Source organism: Osmerus eperlanus, chromosome 3, assembly GCF_963692335.1.
Source record: "Osmerus eperlanus chromosome 3, fOsmEpe2.1, whole genome shotgun sequence".
In the NCBI taxonomy this organism is placed as follows: domain Eukaryota; kingdom Metazoa; phylum Chordata; class Actinopteri; order Osmeriformes; family Osmeridae; genus Osmerus; species Osmerus eperlanus.
Window position 1 is genome coordinate 17,265,154 of NC_085020.1, and position 9,054 is coordinate 17,274,207.

Here is a 9,054-nt window from a genome sequence, read left to right on the forward strand (position 1 = left end):
GGGGAATAGCAATAGTCCTTTAAATCTAATCCAGAGGGTTTGTATTTGACTCCTCCTGCTTTCTCTCCTTCTGTCTACACTTTGGTGATAAAAATCTCTCTTTCTCTCCTTCTCTCCTTCTTGCTCTCTCCATTCTTCTAGGCTATATAAATTAAATTAAATCAGGTATCCATACCTAAGTAGAGGACAGGAGTCCATTGTGTATTCTGGACTTCCCTACCTCTTCAGTTGTCCATCCCCCCTTTTTGGTTGAAGTGAGCGATGATCAATACTGGAAAAATCATATGATGCAAATGAGCTCTGTTGACAAGCTATTATAGATGTGGCTCTCCGTGCGTTTAGCTGCACAGGGTCTTGTGTGTCACACTCAATCACTCAACGACTTTCTCCATCTCGGTAATGTGATAGCCTCTTCAAGGGCTATCCATCAGCCAAGATCTACAGGCAGTATTCTCTCTTTTTCCATCTCTCTCTCTCCCCCCTTCTCTACCCCTTTCTCTCTTTCTATCTCTCCCTCTCTCTCCAATATGTATTCCACTTGAAGGTAGCTACAGGGAGCAGATAATCAACACTAAGATGACTGTGGCACTTGAGAGAAAATGAACTGAATGCTTTACATGCCAACACTCCACAAATGACAGGACAACTTTCAATAGCCAGATTTTTGGAGTGGAAGGTGGAACATTAGTGGGGATTATGTTTTTGAAATCTATAGTGGTGTTGTCCGATACGAAGTAGGGAACATAATGTCAATTTAACCTTTTCATGTTCCTGTTAAATTTGCCTGAAAACGCCTAAACAGCATACCCAAAGTAAATTGGAAGCTGTTCTTGAACCATTTGGAGTACATGCATGTAAATGATCTCTTTTGAAAGCTGACACTCTGAAGTTATGTCCCCTGTTGTCAGGACCCCTGTCAGTCCTTCTAGTGTTGAGTAATAGAAGCTTGAACACAAGGAAAGTGAAAATTTCTATTTCCGCCTAGATTTTGTTTTGAAAACAGAGGCCTGAATAGGCCTAGAGGTGGTAGGTATTATCTGGAAGACTAAATTGGACCACAGGTTGAAGCCTTACCCAATTAAAATCAAAAGTCAAACATAATACCACAATATATTCATATTTGACACATGTTTTTATAAGAGTACATCCAGGAATTTTCTAAAAGGGTCTTTTGGAGACTCCAAAATGACCCTTTGTAACCAAGGTCAAGGTCAAATAAAAAGGTATTATTTTTCATAATTGTTATCTCTAATGAAAGGTGGTACTTAGAACTATCATATATAATAGCTAAATCCCTAATTAGTAATACTGAAACACAAAAACTGAAGCATGAACACATTGGAGTGCTTTATCTGATTCCAAGGATTGGCGCACAAAGAACACTGATTCTGTCAACCATATTGCGCAATCGACTGTTATTTTGAAGGCTCCACAGACGCATACAAATGAGGTATTGGCATTTTCAGCTAGCTGTCAGCTACAAGGCTAACGAGCTAATTTCAGAGCCAGTCGAAGCCAGTTCGAGAAATTTGTTTAGAACGAGTGTGGGGGGGGGGGGGCGGGGGGGGGCAGGACGCACAGACCTAGTTGGCTTTAGAGGGCTGTCAACGGGGCATGGAAGCTCCTATTGGGTCGAACAAGGTGTCAATCAAAAGGGGAGGGTTCAACGGACATTTTGAGACCTTCATTTTGTAAATACTCCGTTGATAAATCTGAGAAAATAACACTTTTATGTGAACAAGTTGTTTCTTCCGTCGGCTAACTTGCATAATGAAACAAAGGATAATGGCTATTCATGAACGTAAAACATTGTATTTGGACGAATTACTTTACATGGTTAGATACTTTGAACCCTTGGGACTTACGCAGATCAAGTTTTGATGGCATGATTTGCACACCTGGACCTATTTGAACAACTTAGGGTGAGTACAACTTTTTTCTTTGGCATTGTTGAAGGAATGTTCACCGGAAAAAGACGTTGACTTTGCTTGCTATTGCGACTTGATCTTGAATTGGTTTATTTCAATGGAAGCACAAGAATCGTAGCTTTCCAACGATGTATAACATGTGTAGCGTCTAAAAAATATATTTTTTAGAATTTAGTGCGTCGTAACTGAGGAAGGGGGAGGCAGCATTTTTGTCTCGCGAGCGAAACAGGAGCGTAAACAGGTTAACAATATTCTTATTCTTAATTTTCAATAAGCTTCAAAGCAGCTTGCACCTCATCAGGGGCGTAGCCACGTGGTGGCCAGGGGGGGCCACGGCCACCATTGGTCAGAGAATGGCCACCCTGCCGCCCCCCCCAACCTCACAAAAAAAAAACTCTTTAAACCCTCCTGAACAGAAACGGTATAAAGCTGAAACAATGCATTAGTATTTTTTTTACGAAGTCGTCTTATATTGTCATTTGTCACTTACGCTACAAACCCCATATTCGCAATGTTGGGCCACGCCCCCATCAACAGCGCAAGACACAAACCAACGTACCTGCATTCTGACAGTGCTTCAATGGAGACTAGCAGCTAACCACTGGATACCATTAGAAAACTGCTGCTCTGAGTGATGCAGTGTGTGAGTTTTAAAATAGTAGTATTTGACAATCAAGTGCCACCCCAAATAAAAGACTGGCCAGAGCTGGCCCCCCCAGAAATAATGTCCTGGCTACGCCCCTGCACCTCTTTAAACATGGCATAAATTATAAAAAGATGTATGCTGTTTACAGTAAATGTATATTTTATAATTCATTAGTAAATTAATTATACATTTGCTATGGGGATTACAGTAATTGTATGCAGGCTACTATTCCTAACTAGCTAGCTAGCCCTAACAATCTGAAGCGAGACCTTGTTCTAATTGTTGTATTCAAGATGGAATATGCAACCAAAGTCTACAAACACATTAAAATATCAAAGCTTCACTGTCCATCCATTAGTGAGGAACAGCAAGGTAGAGGACATGTAACCCCTTTGTGGGGTGGAAATGAATGACATAGGAATACATTGACAAACTGACAAAACCAGTTATTGGTAAGGGCAATTTAAAAAGTCTCTTGACCTTGGTAAGTGCATATCACTACTGTCCACCCCTCAAACTACACAGACCAAAATAAGGTGTGATTAGTCTGAGGAATCTGCTTCAGTCTCTACACTAGCAGGATTTGAACATATCCAAAAAGACATGTTTCTTCAACAGGAAATGAGGGGCTACCGTGAAGGGTTTGGTAATCCGTTCTATGTAAAGTCAAAGCTTTCTGCAAGGATTCTATTTTTTTATCAACTCCACTGCCCCCTCCAGCTCTCTATTACTCGCAGTTTGACAATCACTTTGACATCTAAATTGGGTCCAGTCTGTCTGGCAGGGAGAAGGTGTGTTTTTTCGGTGTGTGTGTGTGTGTGTTTGTGGAAAGCTAAGGTCTTTCTAGAGCTCTTTTAATTCCTTTCAGCCGGGGGCTGTCTGCCCCCCTCCCATCCTGCTCAGATGGACACAAACAGTCATCCAATGATACAAGGCAGAATACTCGGCCGGCCAAAGATGCCTGGACTTGGTGGACCAGCACAGGGGTGTGGGGTGAGAGGGACAGCTGTGAAGGTAATGACAGGTGGTGCAGCGTTCAAATCCTGACATACAGAGGATGGTGAGTCATTCTGCCAGGCTAATTTCAGCATCCTCCTTTTCCTCACAACTCACACTGCTTGCTAATAAATGGAGGATATATCATTTTAATGGAGATAAACAACACAATTGAGTCTTTGGAGATGCACGGTTAGGAATGAATCTGGATAGAGAATTTGTTCAATAAATGTTTTTCTAGTGAGAACAAGATAAGACGTTGAAGAATCTTATGACAACTCGTAATATCTGGAGAGGTCATGTGAGCGTTCATTAACAATCATTGTATAAGTATGTTTCACAATAGTACACAGAATACACAGTAAAACAAACTTTAAACAGTTAAGACACATTTCGTTGAATATAAAAGTGTGATGCATGGCATATTTAAACACAGGCTGGACCTGGGGTATTCCAGAAAGCGGGTTTAGTGAAAACTCTGAGGGCCTCATTTATCAAGGCCTTTGTGCCTGTTTCCAGGCGTTAATTGTTCACAACGGCTGACTTAACTGATGCGGGCTATTTACAAACATGGCGCACTTGGGTAAAATCGCATATTGCCTGCCACATGAGCAAGAACAGGCAAGATGCGCTTTCAATATGCGTTTGTGGGAGGGTCATGGGAAAAGTGGGAGGGTCATGGGAAAAGTGGGAGGGTCATGGGGAAAGTGGGAGGGTCATGGGGAAAGAGAGGTAACGAAACCTGTGGGTCAGTTTCCATGGTAACCGACTCTGTGAACCTGACCTGCTCGCTGGCAGGTTTTCCTTAACACATTCTACATTTCTACATATCTTAGCCTTACATCGGAAGACGATTATAAGACTGCAATTAGATGTGCTTTAATTCCATGATGGATACATAAGTGAAATTTACAATTTTCCATCACACTCCATAATTTATTTTAGCCACATGCTCGGCCCTTACATTGCTAATGTTACACACCGTGGATGTACATTCAGAAACGACCAAATGCTTTTTGGCCCTGAAATTAAGATTAGAAATTAATTGTATTCTTCTTTGCCTACAAATAGAAATCCAACAATGAGTATTTTGTTCCTACAATTAACATTATTAACCTGTGACCATGCACCCACCTGTAACTGGTGTTCCAGCAAAACAATTTCAAGATCAGCCTTTTTCTCATCTTCTGACCTAAGTACACCATCTCTCAGTTTTATGCACTTGCTTCATGAGATGCAGTTTGTACAACTCCTTTACTGGTAACTGGGAATACATTACAATTCCACACTTCTGCATGTAGAATTCACCTGCCGTTAAGTGAACATGTCTCTATGTGCAGCTATGCAGGCGGATGGATCGACCCCCCTCCTGCCAATACCCATCCATGCTCGGTTCAACAGGATAAGTATGTGCCATTTGTTTTTCCATTGATTAGTCTCATCATTTTAGTGTATATTTAAAAATTCCACACCAGACTGCAAATAAAAGTACATGGGGAGAAAACTACCAGTAGCGACCTCTCTGCATCCCTCTCTGCATCCCTCTCTGCATCCCTCTCTGCATCCCTCTCTGCGGCAGCAGTCAACGTCTCCTTATCATCATAATCATCCTCATCCTGTGTTGAAAAGCATTCTGTTGGGGGGTTACTGCTACTATAAGTTGAAATAGGCAACAATTTATATTTACTTTGTATTATGTCAAATATAATTAAAACTGATGTAGGCTACAATCACAAGCTTATAGGCCTAAGCATAATATGCCTTACCTGTTCGTAGAATGGTTTTATATTTCATTTTAAGCTGCTGCCAAGTGTGCTTTGTGCCCGTGGGATGCACCTACATGAACATGATATTTTATTCATTTAAAATTTTCACTTGTAATATTAACGGACAGTGTGGTTAAATGTATGGACTAGGCTATTGCATTCAAATTTATGCATTGACTCGGCATGCAATTGTCTTCCACTCCAATTGTCTCTCCTTCGCTGCTACAGCTGTGCTGTTTTTTTCCGGAATATGTGCTCAGATTCACCATAAACACGTATTAACACTTCTAACTGAAGTGGGGTGAAGTAAGAGGACGTTTTTTGTTGCCGGGTGCCATGGTGGATCCGGGTATCGGAGTTTCATTGATGTTGACTTTTAGTAATAGACCTCGTTCACAAGCTCAACTCAGAGTGGACATACTCCGAGTTGATTGAACTAATCAAAATCAGCTGTTCTGGAACCCAAAAGTCAGAGATTCCCATTTTCGGGTAAATCAACTCAGAGTTCAGATTTTGGCTCACAGTTTGTTAAACCCGCTCTCTGGAATACCCCCCTGGACTGTTACTTTGTTTACTAATTATGGGAACACTTGTCTGGAACCATAAATGTCCACTGTACAAGATATATATATATACAGAGAGAGAGAGAGAGAGAGAGAGAGAGAGAGACAGATCCCATGATGTACGAACTATCCTTAAAACCTTCTTTTGAGAAATAGAAAGATTATCTAAAATTGCAGCTCAAAGTTATCTGAAATTGCAAGTCAATGTGTGTTAGGTTTTGGTGAAGGCTTGGACCAACACCCTTGGGAGTTGGGAAGACCAGGGGGGTTGTGAGTTATTGCACCCTGGGTTGCCCAGCAGTGGAGAGACAGAAAAAGAGAGAGGGAAAAGGAGGAAGAGATTACACATCTGAAGACTAGTCTGACAGAACAAAACCCAGCAGGCACATAAATCCATGAGAAAGACTCTTTCTATCTGTCTCTCCCCATTTCATAGCTCCTTCCTTCTTCTGTTCAACTGCTCCTCTGAGAGAGAAAGTAAGAAGAAGAGGAATGTGATGAATTCTGTACAAATCAGGAAGTTACATATAGTTCCGGACCTGAGACTTTTGGACCAGAGCTTTAGAACCACAAATGGAGAACAGAAACAGAGAGGCTGCGAAGAGGAGCCTGCCTGCCTGACAGTGGAAAAGAGCATGTTTAACAGAATAGGACCAACTGACACCGATCATGGGAAACAACCAGTTTAGCTAAGATAAATAGAAATGGGTACAGGGAGAAAATGAAAGAAAGAAAGAAAGGGAGCATGAGATGTGTGTGTGTGTGAGAGAGAGAGAGAGAGAGAGAGAGAGAGAGAGAGAGAGAGAGAGAGAGAGAGAGAGAGAGAGAGAGAGACAGAGAGAGGCAGCCAGAGAGACACACACAGAGAGAAAGAGAGAGCGAGAGAAAGAGAGAGAGAGAGAAGGACATGAGAGAAAGAAAGAAAGAGAGAGAGAGAGACAAGCAGGCAGGCAGAGAGAGTATGAAAGAAACTGAAGAGAGAAACAGGGAAAGATGGAGGGGAGCCAAGGGCTTCACGTGTCTCATTTAAAAGTGAAGGAAAATGAACACAGAAAGAGCTGTGGAGGAGAAACACTGCCACGTTGAGCTCTTTCTCCACAGAGAGGAGCACATTCACAACAACAAATGTGGAACAAAAGGAACAATAGATTTTAATTGTTTAATGCAACTCTGCAAATGGAGACAACTCCATGCTGAGGACTGGCTGCACTGGTGTGTACATAACGTCAATAACAATGACTTTACAGCGCGGATACTTCTCTACCATTGTTCTACAGTAGTTAGTTATGTGCTTGACTTATATGTTGCCTTTTGTGGTTAAACATCAGCTATGCTTCAGCCAATCAACACTAACTACTAAACTAAAGAGCCCACAGAAATGACATGTTTTCCTGCCCAGCTTGGCCGTGGCTACAGTGTGTCAACATGCCACCATGTGTACATTGACCTCTGTGCAAAGCCTTTGGGCAGAACACAACATGTATGGTCAACAGTGGAACTATAGTCATTTGAAGAGAAATCCCCACCCTGGGAACACTTCCAGTATGAACGCGTGGGGAACACGTATTATACAAATGTAAACAAAGTACAGCAGGTTGTACGCAGGGACACACTACTGTAATTCTCTAACTGTAGGGTTGTTCCATTCTTGTCAGTGAGGTGAGATGGCAATGTAGCACTACCCTACCAGCCAGTCAGCATATTAGATGAGTACAAAGACATCAATCACAACTCTCATCTGCATAATTAGGTGGAAGCTTGGGGGCAATGAGAATATTTTTGTTAAAGGAGAACAGGATTAATATGATTCTGCTAAATGGACTAGACTTTCATAAATCCTAAAGGTGCTCTCTCTCTCTCTTGTCTCTTTTCTTTCTGTCAGTAAACTGAGATTACCAGCAAGCGACGTCTCTCCATATTCACAGGAGATGCAGTCAGAAGATAAGACATTACTGAATACAGACTCACTGTCAGGCAGAACAATGCAAGGATTGGATTCCCTGACATTTTCTGAATATTACTGGACACATTGTGTAGCATGTATTGGTACTGTACAACTCGTCCTTTGACTTGATAGTGGAAACACGAAGAATGACAAGTCTCTTCACAACAGAGAGGACACTCTGCAGCCTATGTAACTTGAAAATTGTGACCATGTTTTCGTTGTTGGTGAATAGCATCCTGGGCCGGGAACCGTTCAATACCATCCTGGATAATATGCTTAGAGGTAAAAAAAAACCCACATAGTTTAACCCCAGGGAGGAAAATCTAAAGGATGTTATCGGTGTTGAACAGTCAGGAACAGATAGGACAGCCAGGGGCAGAGGCAGCTGCTAGTGTTGTCAGAAAGCCTAGCTGGGTGTCGACAGAACGACAGGCTAATACAGGGTTTTATACCACTTCAATATGTTCTGAATTGGATTGATGAGCAGAATTCTGTGTGTGTCTGTCTATGTGTGTGAATGCGTGTGTGTGCATGTGTGTGTACGCTCGAGATGTGTACTGTATGAAAGTCTTGTCTCAAACTGCCAAAAAGGGAACATGATCTCCCTCCACGTGATTTCCACTGTATTTTTACGGAAAGCTCCGCATACAAGAGTTATTATTCTGATGTGATGCGTTCATGCCAAAAAGTGGCGCTGCTCTGCTCCATGGTTGTCAGTCACCAAGGCACAAGCCGATCACCACTTCAAGTGGCAGTGCAATGATGGAGAGTGCCTTTGGGGGGGGGGGGGGGGGGTGAGAGGTGTGCTTGTGCGTGTAAGTGAGTGTGAGTCTGTGTGAGTGCCCCACTTCTAAGAGAGGTGTGCACTCAAGCTCAGACTAACTCTATGGATTGGTGAGATGGATGCTCTGAGAACAATGACCAGAATGTCACCCAGACCGGCCAGGTTCAAAGCTTTGCCACCCAGGAGAAGTTCAAGCCCCACTGACATAAATGAACAGCCAGCTGTCTCTTTCAAATCAACCCTTTGAAGCAGAGCAGAGTGCTGTTTCTCTCTGATGAGTGTGTGTATGTGTGCGCGTGTGTTCTCCATTTAAACACATGATATATCAACCCTCTGATTTACTAGACAAAATAACCAAATCGACCAAAAGGGCTGGCTTTTTTTAAAGAAATGCGTTTTTTTAGAGCCAACCGTCAGCTGTGAAGC